The sequence below is a fragment of the Cervus canadensis genome, chromosome 7 (assembly GCF_019320065.1).
Source record: "Cervus canadensis isolate Bull #8, Minnesota chromosome 7, ASM1932006v1, whole genome shotgun sequence".
NCBI classification, from domain to species: Eukaryota; Metazoa; Chordata; class Mammalia; order Artiodactyla; family Cervidae; genus Cervus; species Cervus canadensis.
This window is the reverse complement of record NC_057392.1, coordinates 11462812-11477338: the sequence shown is the minus strand read 5'-3', so window position 1 is coordinate 11477338 and position 14527 is coordinate 11462812.

Sequence of the window (14527 nt, the reverse complement as noted above, 5' to 3'; positions counted from 1 at the left end):
ATGACATCACACACCCAGAAGGTGCCCCAGTGGGGACTCAGGCTGGCCAGCCAGTGAACCCAGACAAGGAGGACAAGGAGATGTTTCCTCTGGTTACCCCGAGTCTGACACACTGTTCCCTTTCAACTCTGTCTGAGAAACTTCTTGGGCACTTAGGCAGAAACTGAAATTCATCAAAAATCTCAATGTACCATAAGAACAGAGGTTTTCACAGAAATCAGAGACTAAAATGAACTATTAAGGTATCTTATCCAGCCCCTATCAGCGTGGGATTTGCCCCTGAAGAGTTTTGATAGTTCATTTTTAAATAATTCCAGCAATGAGTTTTCCATCACAGGACTCCCCAGGAGAGACCGTTCTAATGGATCTCATTCTTTGGAAGTGTACCCAAGATCCATCCTAATTTCTCCGTTTCATAAGCTGCTCCTTGTAGCATCCAAAATGACCCCAGCAGCTCTGCTGTGTTCTGTCTGTGAGGCACTTGTCTGGAGCGGACTTGTCCTCATATAGTTTGTCACCTTTTCTTATTTTGGAGAAGAGGCTGATGGATATATTTGAAATTTGCTAAGTGTCTGCATGATTGAAAAATATACAGTCTAGTAAAGTTTTGCTTTATGGTAAAACCAATCAGAAATCAAAGGGTAAAACTGTTGCAGATAGAAGATAAATTGGGAGCCTGAGAGACAGTGCAGACTATAGGCACAAGGGTGATCTTTGAAGTCTGACCAAGTCAGGTTCAAATCCCAGCTCTGCCGCTCACTACGAGCATGACCTTGAAATGTGATAACCTCTCTGAACTTCCCTTTCTTCATCTATAAAGTGGGGATAATACTACCTACATCAGAGCACTGTTATAAATAATAACTAAAAGTTCAGGGATGGGGCATATAATTACACTTAATCAGTAATTTTTACTCATTATTATTTTCTACTATAAAAGTGGCTAGAACTTCCCTTGTGGTCCAGTGGTTAAGAATCTGCCTGACAATGCAGGGAACACAGGTTCCATCCCTGGTCTGGAAAGATTCCACACGCTGCAGGGCAACTAAGCCCATGCACAACTACTGAGTCTATGCTTTAGTACACGTGCTCCACCACAGGAGAAGCCACGGCGATGAGAAGCCCATGCACCGTTAGCTAGAGAGTAGCCCCGCCTGCTGCAACTATAGAAAACCCATGCACGGCAGCAAAGACCCAGCACAGCCAAAAATATATAAATAAATAAATAAAATATTTTTAAAAGTGGTTTAACTATGTATAAAGTGGATAACAATAAAGACCTGCTGTATAGCACAAGGAACTATAGTCAGTATCATGTAATCACCTATAATGGAAACAAATCTGAAAAATAATACATATATATGTATGTATGTATGTATGTGTGTGTGTATATATATATATATATATATATATAACTGAATCACTTTCCTGTATACCCAAAACATTGTAAATCAACTATACTTCAATTTTAAAAATCAATGTTTTAAAAAGGTGGTTTAAAAGCTAGAAGTATTTAAGAATAAGAAATTAGATTAACTCATCCACATCCAGGGTAGAAAAGCCACAAACAAAATTAATTTCCTCATTCATTCACTTGTCATAGATACATCTGCAGCAATCTAGACACTAACAGTCTAGATCTAGAATTAGCTAGGTACATTTGCAGCAGTCTGCTGAACCCAAGGAAGAATTAACTGAGGAGATGAAATATTCTCATATTGAGTTAAGCAACATGTCATTAGGAGAGCACAGTGGAGTCAGCTAAATGCCTGATAAGTGGCAAGAGAAAGAATGCAGACTGAGAATTGAGCCCAGGATGGGGGTGGGGGAAGGTGCTGCTCCATCTGAACTTGTCAGGGAAGCTCTGATGATCCAAGCAGAGATCAACTCAGGGCCCTCATGTCTAGTTCTGAGAACAGCCTTTAATGCAGTTTTGCAATATTTACTCTAAGGAAACAGATTAAAGTAATATTAGATTGTCTACTTAATCAAATGGCCAGTTTCACTAGCCCTGTGTATCAAGTCATGAGAGAAACCCAACTCTAAACCAGCTTAAGCGAAAAAAACAAACAAAGACTGCATTTACGGATGATCCTTGGAAACCTCCAGATTAACAAGCCTTGGGAGCCCAGAGATGAGATACTCTTCAGGAACAGTGGGAATGGAGAGGGGATGTGTTCAGGATGCCTTTCAGAGCTGGACAGCTGGGGAGGAGAATGGTGAGAAGACACAAATGTACACTGGCAACCAAGAAAGTTCATGGGCACCTGATTTCCCTGAAGATCCATGGAGTTTCAGGAACTGGAGACAGTACCTACCTCTGAAAGTGGGCATGCAGGTGGAACAGAAAACAGTGAATGGGCTAAATATCTTTATAAGAAGCATTTAAACACTCACATCCCTACTCTGCTATAGCAGAAAGCTAGGTGTTTACCCTAGGATCATCTGGGGATGTTCATATGTAGAGTTCAAAGCTTCTGAACTGACAGGCTGGAATGACAGAGCCTGGGGGCCTGAGCAAAAGCAAGAGAACTAAAGTGAGAGTTGATACACTGAACCACACTCTGCTCCCATGCTCCCATATTCAGCTCCCAGAATGCAGGTAACCTGGCTGAAACATCCTGGGAAAAAAGTTGGCAGGTGTCTCACAGGAAAAATCAACCAGGCCAACAAATACTGAGAGTTAGGTCCCCAGTGAAAGGGCCAAGCTTGTTTTCCCTACAGTGAAGCCCACCACCAACACATACAGCCCCAGCAAACATAGCTTCAGGCCAACTTTTCAGTGACCCATGCTGAAATACCATCTGACAATCAAAGATCAGCAAACATTTGAGAAGCCTTGCATCATCCAGAAGAAACAAACTAAAGTAAAGAGGAAAGAATTCAGACTGGATAATGAACTAACTGAGACTCTGGGAGTAAAAGAATACTGCATCCATGAAATAATAACAGGAGTAAGAAATACCCGCAGAACAGATGATGAGCTCTTTGGAATTACAAATACGATGGCAGAAATGAAAATACTTCAGTGGAGTATTTGGACTATAAATTAAGAACACTAAGGAATTAAAATTTTAAAATTAAAATAAATATGGGAATGCAAGGGATTTCTGTGTGTTAATTTTATATCCTGCAACTTTACTATATTCATTGATTAGCTCTAGTATTTTCTGGAAGAGTCTTTAGGGTTTTCTATGTAGAGGATCATGTCATCTGCAAACGGTGAGAGTTTCACTTCTTCTTTTCCTATCTGAATTCCTTTTACTTCTTTCTCTGCTCTGATTGCTGTGGCCAAAACTTCCAACACTATGTTGAATAGTAGTGGTGAGAGTGGGCACCCTTGTCTTGTTCCTGATTTCAGGGGAAATGCTTTCAATTTTTCACCATTGAGGGTGATGCTTGCTGTGGGTTTGTCATATATAGCTTTTATTATGTTGAGGTATGTTCCTTCTATTCCTGCTTTCCTGGAGAGTTTTAATCATAAATGAGTGTTGAATTTTGTCAAAGGCTTTCTCTGCATCTATTGAGATAATCATATGGTTTTTATCTTTCAATTTGTTAATGTGGTGTATTACATTGATTGATTTGCGGATATTAAAGAATCCTTGCATTCCTGGGATAAAGCCCACTTGGTCATGGTGTATGATTTTTTTAATATGTTGTTGGATTCTGTTTGCTAGAACTTTGTTAAGGATTTTTGCATCTATGTTCATCAGTGATATTGGCCTGTAGTTTTCTTTTTTTGTGGCATCTTTGTCTGGTTTTGGAATTAGGGTGATGGTGAACAGAAAGAGAAATTAAGGAAACAATACCATTCACCATTGCAACAAAAAGAATAAAATACTTAGGAGTATATCTACCTAAAGAAACAAAAGACCTATACATATAAAACTATAAAACACTGATGAAAGAAATCAAAGAGGACACAAACAGATGGAGAAACATACCGTGTTCATGGATTGGAAGAATCAATATTGTCAAAATGGCTATTCTACCCAAAGCAATCTATAGATTCAATGCAATCCCTATCAAGCTACCAACGGTATTTTTCACAGAACTAGAACAAATAATTTCACAATTTGTATGGAAATACAAAAAACCTCGAATAGCCAAAGTAATCTTGAGAAAGAAGAATGGAACTGGAGGAATCAACCTGCCTGACTTCAGACTCTACTACAAAGCCACAGTCATCAAGACAGTATGGTACTGGCACAAAGACAGAAATATAGATCAATGGAACAGAATAGAAAGCCCAGAGATAAATCCACGAACCTATGGACACCTTATCTTTGACAAAGGAGGCAAGGATATACAATGGAAAAAAGACAACCTCTTTAACAAGTGGTGCTGGGAAAACTGGTCAACCACTTGTAAAAGAATGAAACTAGAACACTTTCTAACACCATACACAAAAATAAACTCAAAATGGATTAAAGATCTAAATGTAAGACCAGAAACTATAAAACTCCTAGAGGAGAACATAGGCAAAAACACTCTCCGACATAAATCACAGCAAGATCCTCTATGACCCACCTCCCAGAATATTGGAAATAAAAGCAAAACTAAACAAATGGGACCTAATGAAACTTAAAAGCTTTTGCACTACAAAGGAAACTATAAGTAAGGTGAAAAGACAGCCCTCAGATTGGCAGAAAATAATAGCAAATGAAGAAACAGACAAAGGATTAATCTCAAAAATATACAAGCAACTCCTGCAGCTCAATTCCAGAAAAATAAATGACCCAATCAAAAAATGGGCCAAAGAACTAAACAGACATTTCTCCAAAGAAGACATACAGATGGCTAACAAACACATGAAAAGATGCTCAACATCACTCATTATCAGAGAAATGCAAATCAAAACCACAATGAGGTACCATTACACGCCAGTCAGGATGGCTGCTATCCAAAAGTCTACAAGCAATAAATGCTGGAGAGGGTGTGGAGAAAAGGGAACCCTCTTACACTGTTGGTGGGAATGCAAACTAGTACAGCCGCTATGGAAAACAGTGTGGAGATTTCTTAAAAAACTGGAAATAGAACTGCCATATGACCCAGCAATCCCACTTCTGGGCATACACACTGAGGAAACCAGATCTGAAAGAGACACGTGCACCCCAATGTTCATCGCAGCACTGTTTATAATAGCCAGGACATGGAAGCAACCTAGATGCCCATCAGCAGATGAATGGATAAGGAAGCTGTGGTACATATACACCATGGAATATTACTCAGCCGTTAAAAAGAATTCATTTGAATCAGTTCTAATGAGATGGATGAAACTGGAGCCCATTATACAGAGTGAAGTAAGCCAGAAAGATAAAGAACATTACAGCATACTAACACATATATATTGAATTTAGAAAGATGGTAACGACAACCCTATATGCAAAACAGAAAAAGAGACACAGAAATACACTTTTGAACTCTGTGGGAGAAGGTGAGGGTGGGATGTTTCGAAAGAACAGCATATATATTATCTATGGTGAAACAGATCACCAGCCCAGGTGGGATGCATGAGACAAGTGCTCGGGCCTGGTACACTGGGAAGACCCAGAGGAATCGGGTGGAGAGGGAGGTGGGAGGGGGGATCGGGATGGGGAATACATGTAAATCTATGGCTGATTCATATCAATGTATGACAAAACCCACTGAAATGTTGTGAAGTAATTAGCCTCCAACTTAAAAAATAATAATAATAAAAAATAAAATAAAATAAATATGGGGGTAAGTCACAGCAGGTAGATATTCTAAAAGAGTCTATGGAGGGGGGAAAAAGATAGTTCTGTGGGGAAGACATCAATCAATTTCTCAAGGCTAGAAAACCAGAGGGCAATGTCTTCAGAATCCTTCAGGGAAATAATTTCCAAGCTGGAATTCTATGCCCAGCCAAAATATTAATTATAAAAACAGATAGAACTTAGACACCTTCAGATACACCAGGTCTCCAAATTTATATTTGCCATGTGCTTAGTTTCAGGAAGTTACGGGGAATGTACTCCAATACAATGGGAATGAACCAAAGGAAAAGATGTTATTCAAGAAACAAGGAATTCAACACAGGAGAAAAGTGAAGGAAATTCCCAGGAAAATGGTGAAAAGAGGTCCCAGGACAATTGCTGCAAATAGGCTTGACAAGAAGTTAGCCCAGATCTGAGTAAAAGGATAGAGAGAAATCCAGAGTGGTATTCCCTAAGAAAATAAGAAATTGTTAAAAAGAATTGTAAATCCATGGCTGATTCATGTCAATGTATGACAAAAACCACTACAATATTTTAAAGTAATTAGCCTCTAACTAATAAAAATAAATGGAAAAAAAACAATTCAGTTAATCACTACAAAAAAAAAAACAAAGAAGAATTGTGGGATGGATCAGTGATTGATACGAGTTATTATTGTTTAGTCACTAAGTCATGTCCAGTTCTTTGCAACCCCGTGGACTGCAGCATGCCAGGCTTCCCTGTCCTTCACTATCTCCTGGAGTTTGCTCAAATTCATGTTCACTGATACTAGATTGATACTAGAAAACTAAGCAAACAAAGGGAGCAAAAGCTTTATTAACTCTGGGAAAAATAAATACTTGCTCCTGAAAGTAAATTTAATTATAGTACATTACATGACTCAGCTGTTACTAGTATTTACACAGTGTTGATATTCACTATGAATAAAGACTGCACCAAGAGCATGATAAAATATACTGGCAGTTAAGGGAGAGGCAGAATGTGTGTGTGTGTGTGTGTGTGTGTGTGTACACATGTGCATTCAGGCATATGTCAATCAGAAGGAAGACAGAAAAGACTGCAATATAAGGAAATTAAATGTTAATCCCCCATATTTAGAGATCAATAGATAATATCTAAAACTGTAGAATCAAGAAATCATGGTATAACTTTTATTTCAATGTATTGAAGCAAATGTCAATGTTCACTCTTGCCATCTCCTGTTTGACCCCTTCCAATTTACCTTGAGTGAACATCGACAAGAGTAAAAATTGACATTTTAGGAATCAGTGAACTAAAATAGACTGGAATGGGTGAATTTAATTCAGATGACCATTATATCTACTGCTGTGGGCAAGAATCCCTAGGAGAAATGGAGTAGCCCCCGTAATCAACAAAAGAGCCCAACATGCAGTACTTGGGTGCAATCTCAAAAAGGACAATTATCTCTGTTCACTTCCGAGACAAATCATTTAATATCACAATAATCCAAGTCTAGGCCCCAACCAATAAGGTTGCTTAAGAAGCTTAAGGTAAATGGTTCTATGTAGACCTACAAAACCTTCTAGAATGAGTACCCAAAAAAGATGTCATTTTCATCATGGGGGACTGGAATGCAAAAGTGGGAAGTGCACAGATACCTGGAGTAACAGGCAAATTTGACCTGGGAGTACAAAATGAAGCAGGGTAAAGGCTAACAGAATTTTTCCAAGAGAACACACTAGTCATAAAAAACGCCCCCTTCCAACAATACAAGAGAAGACTCTACACAGGGACATCACCAGATGGTCGATACAGAAATCAGATTGATTATATTCTTTGCAGCAAAAGATGGAGAAGCACTATACAGTCAGCAAAAAAAAAAAAAAAAAGACTGGGAGCTGACTGTGACTCAGATCATGAACTCCTTATAGCCAAATTCAGACTTAAATTGAAGAAAGTAGGGAAAACCACTAGGCCACTCAGACATGACCTAAATGACCTATATGATTATACAGTGGAAGTAACAAATAAATTGAAAGGATTAGATCTGATAGACAGAGTGCCTGAAGAACTATGGACAGAGGTTCGTGACATTGTACAGGAGGCAGTAATCAAGATCATTCCCAAGAAAAAGAAATGCAAAAAAAGGCAAAATGGTTGTCTGCAGAGGCCTTACAAATAGCTGAGAAAAGAAGAGAAGCTAAAAGCAAAGGAGAAAAGGAAAGATAGACTCATTTGAATGCAGAGTTCCAAAGAAGAGCCAGGAGAGATTAGAAAACCTTCCTCAGTGATCAATGCAAAGAAATAGGAAAAAAATAGAATGGGAAAGACTAGAGTTCTCTTTAAGAAAATTAGAGATACCAAGGGAACATTTCTTGCAAAGATGGGCACAATAAAGGACAGAAATGGTATGCACCTAGCAGAAGCAAAGATATTAAGAAGAGGTGGCAAGAATACACAGAACTATTCAGAAAAGATCTTCATGACCCAGATAACCATGGTGGTGTGATCACTCACCTAGATCCAGACATCCTGGAATGCAAAGTCAAGTGGGCCTTAGGAACAAAGCTAGTGGAGATGATGGAATTCCAGTTGAGCTATTTCAAGTCCTGAAAGATGATGCTGTTAAAGTGCTGCACTCAATATGCCAGCTATTTGGAAAACTCAGCAGTGGACACAGCACTGGAAAAGGTCAGTTTTCATTCCAATCCCAAAGAAAGAAAATGCCGAAAGATATTCAAACTACTGCACAATTGCAGTCATCTCACATGCTAGCAAAGTAATGCCCCAAATTCTCCAAGCCAGGCTTCAACAGTACATGAACCACGAACTTCCAGATGTACAAGCTAGATTTAGAAAAGGCAGAGGAACCAGAGATCAAATTGCCAACATCCATTAGATCATCAAAAAAGCAAGAGAGTTCCAGAAAAACACCTACTTCTGCTTCATTGACTACGCCAAAGCCTTTGACTGTGTGGATCACAACAAACTGTGGAAAATTCCTAAAGAAATGGGAATACCAGACCATCTTACCTGCCTCCTGAGTAATCTGTATGCAGGTCAGGAAGCAACAGTTAGAACTGGACATGGAACAGACTGGTTCCAAACTGGGAAAGGAGTATGTCAAGGCTGTATATTGTCACCGTGCTTATTTAACATATATGTGGCGTTCATCATGCGAAATGGTGGGCTGGATGAGGCACAAGCTGAAATCAAGATTGCTGGGAGAAACATCAATAACCTCAGGTGTACAGATGACACCACCATTATGGCAGAAAGTGAAAAGGAATGGAAGAGCCTCTTGATGAAAGTGAAAGAAGAGAGTGAAAGAGTTGGCTTAAAACTCAACATTCAAAAAACTAAGATCATGGCATCCAGTCCCATTGCTTCATGTTAAATAGACAGGGAAACAATGGAAACAGTGACAGACTTTATTTTATTGGGCTCCAAAATCACTGCAGATGGCGACTGCAGCCATGAAATTAAAAGATGCTTGCTCCTTGGAAGAAAAGCTATGACCAACCTAGACAGCATATTAAAAAGCAGAGACAGTACCAACAAAACTAGTCAAAGCTATGACTTTTCCGGTAGTCACGTATGGATGTGAGAGTTGGACTATAAACAAAGCTGAGCACCAAAGGATTGATGCTTCTGAACTTCGGTGTTGGAGAAGACTCTTGAGAGCCCCTTGGACAGCAAAAAGGAAATCAGTCCTGAATATTCATTGGAAGGTGCTGAATATGAAACTCCAATACTTTGGCCACCTGATGCAAAGAAGTGACTCATTAGAAAAGATCCTGATGCTGGGAAAGATTGAAGGCCGGAGGAGAAGGGGACAACAGAGGATGAGATGGTTGGATGACATTACTGACTCAACGGACATGAGTTTGAGCAAGCTCTGGGAGTTGGTGATAGACAGGGAAGGCTTGCACGCTGCAGCCCATGGGGTCGCAAAGAGTCGGACAAGACTGAGTGACTGGACTGAACTGAACTGAACTGAAGCAAATACAAGAGTAGTATTTGAAATTTGAAAATTAAAACTGCTTGTCTCTAGGAAATAGCAATGGAATGGGAAGGGATAAGATACTACACTATGCTTGTAGATTTATTTTCTTTTTTTTTTAATTTGTAATTGAAGGGTAATTACTTTACAGTTTTGCATTGGTTTCTACCAAACATCAACATGAATCAGCCAGTATATATTTCATATAAGTAGTCTTTTATATAAGTATGGATTCCCAGGTGGTTCAGTGGTAAAGAATCCACCTGCAAATGCAGGAGAGATGGATTCGATCCCTGGGTCAGAAAGAGTCCCTGGAGGAGGAAATGGCAACCCACTCCAGTTTTCTTGCCAGGAAAATCCCATGAACAGAGGAGCCTGGCAGGCCAAAGTTCATGGGGTCTCAAAGAGTCAGACATGACTGAGCATACACACACACAGACACACACACATACATACATACATAAGTAATCTTACAGATATATCTATAACATTTTTGTTAGGCAGGTCAGTTTGGTGTTAGAGACTACTGGATTTGTATCTAAGTTCTAGATAAGGTGATAAGGGGTACAAGGCCTGAAGCCTCTCAGATTGTTCCTTATCCCCACCTTATTTACCTTCATTACTGTCATCCTCACATTGTCTTATCACCTATCACCTCTAACACATCTGCCGTCACTTACCAGCACCTACCACAGAATTTGGAAATGGATCAGAATTCTGAGACCAAAAGCTTACCTGAGAGCAAGAATTAAAGGACAGGCTGAGCATGAATGGGGTCTGATACAGAGGTAGAGAATTCATTGAAGGAGATTCCTTCCTTCTCTTGGAAACAGTTATTTAAGGTGTACAGTGTTTACAACACAGGGATTTTATTTGGAACCTAAGGCCAAGAAGAAGCTTGAGGAAGAAATTGATAAATTTTTAAGAAATTCGTGAGCCAGTTGTTAAATTTCAAAATTTCCAATGAAATACATTATATTATACTAAAGTACAAGGACTTCCCTGGCAGTCGAAGTGATTAAAACTTTGCCTTCCAAAGCAGAGGGTGAGAGTTCTATCCCTGGACAGACAGCTAAGATCCCACATGCCTGGTGGCCAGAAAACCAAAACATAAAACAGAAGCAATATTGCAACAAATTCAATAAAACATTTTAAAATGGTCCACATCAAAAAATTTAAAAGTAATAAATTAAATTAAATTTTTAAAAAATAAAATATAAATAATAAATGCCTCACTTCCTAAATGTTTGACTATATTTGACTATTATCCATGTCCTTAATGTTATCTATTATATCCATTATTATCTATATCTACATTAAGTAAAATGTAGTATCATATCTACACTAAAGCCTTTGACTGTGTGAAAGTGAAAGTCACTCAGTCATGTCTGACTCTTTGCAACCCATGGACTATACAGTCCATGGAATTCTCCAGGCCAGAATACTGGAGTGGGTAACATTTCTCTTCTTCAGGGTTCTTCCCAACCCAGGGATCGAATCCAAGTCTCCCTCATTGCAGGCAGATTCTTTACCAGCTGAGCCACAGGATCACAACAAACTGTGGAAAGTTCTTAGAGACAGGAATACCAGACAATCTTACCTGCCTCCTGAGAAACCTGTATGCAGGTCAAGAAGCAACAGTTAAAACCGAACATGGGACAATGAACTAGTTCAAAATTGGGAAAGGAGTGCTTCAAGACTGTGTATTATCACCCTATATATTTAACTTATATGCAGAGAATATCATGCTAAATGCTGGGCTGGATGAATCACAAGCTGGAATCAAGATTGCCAGGAGAAACATCAACAACCTCAGATATGCAGATGATACCACTTTAATGGCAGAAAGTGGAGAGGAACTAAAGAGTCCCTTGATGAACATGAAAGAACAGAATGAAAAAGCTGGCTTAAAACTCAGCATTCAAAAAACAAAGACCAGAGTATCCAGTCCCATCACTTCATGGCAAATAGATGGGGAAAATGTGGAAACAGTGTCAGATTTTATTTTCTTGGGCTCCAAAATCAATGCAGATGGTGACTGCAGCCATGAAAATAATGGACACTTGCTCCTTGGAAGAATATAGCTATGAGAAACCTAAGCAGTATATTAAAAAGCAGAGACATCACTTTGCTGGCTAAGGTCTGGATAGTCAAAGCTACGGTTTTTCCAGCAGTCATGTATGGATGTGAGAGTTGGACCATAAAGAAGGCTGAGCTCCAAAGAATTGATACTTTTGAACTGTGGTGCTGCAGAAGACTCTTGAGAGTCCCTTGAATGGCAAGGAGATCAAACCAGTCAGTTCTCAAGGAAATCAGTCCTAAATATTCATTGGAAGGACTGATGCTGAAGCTGAAGCTCCAATACTTTGACCACCTGATGCAAAGAGCCAACACACTGGAAAAGACTCTGATGCTCAGAAAGATTGAAGGAAAGAAGAGAAGGGGACAACAGAACACGAGATGGTTGGATGGCATCACCGACTCAATGGACATGAATTTGAGCAAACTCAGGGAGACAGTGGAGGACACAGAGGCCTGGCAAGGTGCAGTTCACGGGGTCACAAAGAGTCGGACACGACTTAGCAACTGAACAACAACAACATCATTAAGTAATGTCGTTTTGGAAGCTGAAAGTCAGCATTGGGGAAAGATTTACATCACAGAAATTAACAAAAGCTTTAAATCAAGACTTTGTCCCCAGAGACAGCTTTAAGATATTTACCAGCACACCACTGGATGGGATCAGGAACACCAGAATCCAGATGTGTTCAGCTTTCAAAGGCTCAGTAAAGATATATGTTTTGGCAACCTCCTCAGAAAACTCTTTCATATCCTTAAATATGATGATCCCTAGTAACCAACAAACATTTGCATGAATTAACTGTAATTTTTTTCCTCTACCTTACTAGGTAGTGAAACTGGAGACTACAAATTAAATTGACAAAAGACTAGCAGAAGAAAAGCATACAAATTTCATTTGATGCTAATATTTTTATATGCACAGAGGTTTCAGAGAAAGAAATGAAAAACCAAAAGAAATACTCAAGGGCTTTTATGCCACTTTAGCAAAGGATGATAAATTGTGGAGAAAGGATTAGACAAAGGAGGGGGGGTTCTGGGTTTTCTAGGGGAAGTAAATTGTGGGAGGATAAATATTGTCTCTGGTATTTTCACATTAGCTTCTTTGCTGTAAACATTTTTGCCACAGACATTTCTACCACATAACTAATTGGCTGTAAGGCAATTTTGCAGTCAAAGATAAAATAACTGGTTGACAGTTTGGTTTGACAGTTAGGTTTCAATGTTAGCATTTCTTCCAGTTAGCGATGTTATTGATAGCTTTGTTGAGTTGACAGATAATGATTTGCCCCAAGAGTTGGTTTCTTATTTTAAAACATACTATATTGCAGGAAAAAAAAGAGGCAAAGGACCTCAAAGGCACACAATTGAACTCATATTTCCCACAGAACTTGGGAATATCTATCAACAGACATGCGACAATATGCCAAGGATAAAGTGTGGAGGCTTTCACAATGCAATAGAAAGCTCAGTAACAAAGATGCATCTCAGTGTTTGGAAATAGATACATTTTTTAATGAAGGAAGAAATTTTAGCAAGAAAGAAAAAGTGTGATGCCAAACTGGAATAAAAATCAATTTTAAAAATGCATAATACTAAGAATGAGAGACTCAAAAGACAAGTTCTTAGGACCAACCCATGAAATAACATCAGCTATTTGTTCAGTATGGCCATGAATCTACACACATTTTTAATGGATTCAAATATTTTGTATTTCACAATGAAGTCTTTTTATTTATTAATTTTTCATGTTTTGTGATACCCTTTTTCAGTGTCCCTCTTTTCTCTTTCATCATTTTATTTTTTACAGCAAAATTGCCTTATGACCAATTAGTTATGCAGTGAAAATGTTTGTAGCAAAAATGCTTGCAACAAAAATGTCTAATGACAAAGATGCTTATGGTGAAAGCACCTAGAAGTGGTAAATATATAAGGGACACTAACAGGAGATAAGGGTTATTTAGTAAGGTTTGCTTTTGCAGACTCATCTCAGCACTGGCCTTCTGTCTCTAGTGATAAGAGTCACTCTCTCATTGTGGTACAGGAGTAGGGGAGGAAGGAGAGGTCAGAGTACAGAATTTATGCCATCTCCACGAAGGAAAATTTACGGCCAGCTTTTAGGTAGATATAGGGAGGACATAGAAATCTTCCTGTGTCTTTTTTTCAGTTGCCTCCAGTCAAAATAATTCTTATGCCAAAGTGGTATCATTTGGCATGACATATTCCGATAGCCTTCAGAACAAATGAACAAATGATCAAATGAATATCCAGAAAGCAATTTTTAATATTCTGACCTGTCTTTAATATGTCAAACAAAGTCCTTTAAAACCTTACAACTCAGGACTTCCATGGCAATCCTGTGGTTAAGACTCCATACTTTCAATGCTGGAGACACAAGTTCAGTCCCTGGTCAGGGAACAAAGATCCCACGTGCTGTGCACCTAAAAATAAATAAATAAATAAAATTTAAAATACTAATTAAGAAAAAACTTACAACTCAAAGAAGTACATAGGGAAATGTCAGAAAAACAAAACCTCAGGTCCCTTCGCAGACAAACTGACAAGGTATCTGCATTGTAACACATGAAGTTTAAGAAGCATTGCTGTAAGTGTCAGCCCTGACCAAAATATCCCCCAGTTAATGAGAGTGCTTTTCCTTCCCCAAGTGAAATTCTACCAATCAGAAATCCATTGTGGTTAACAAGCCTTTACAAAGGAAAATACCTCTGAGGGGGTTAATGGC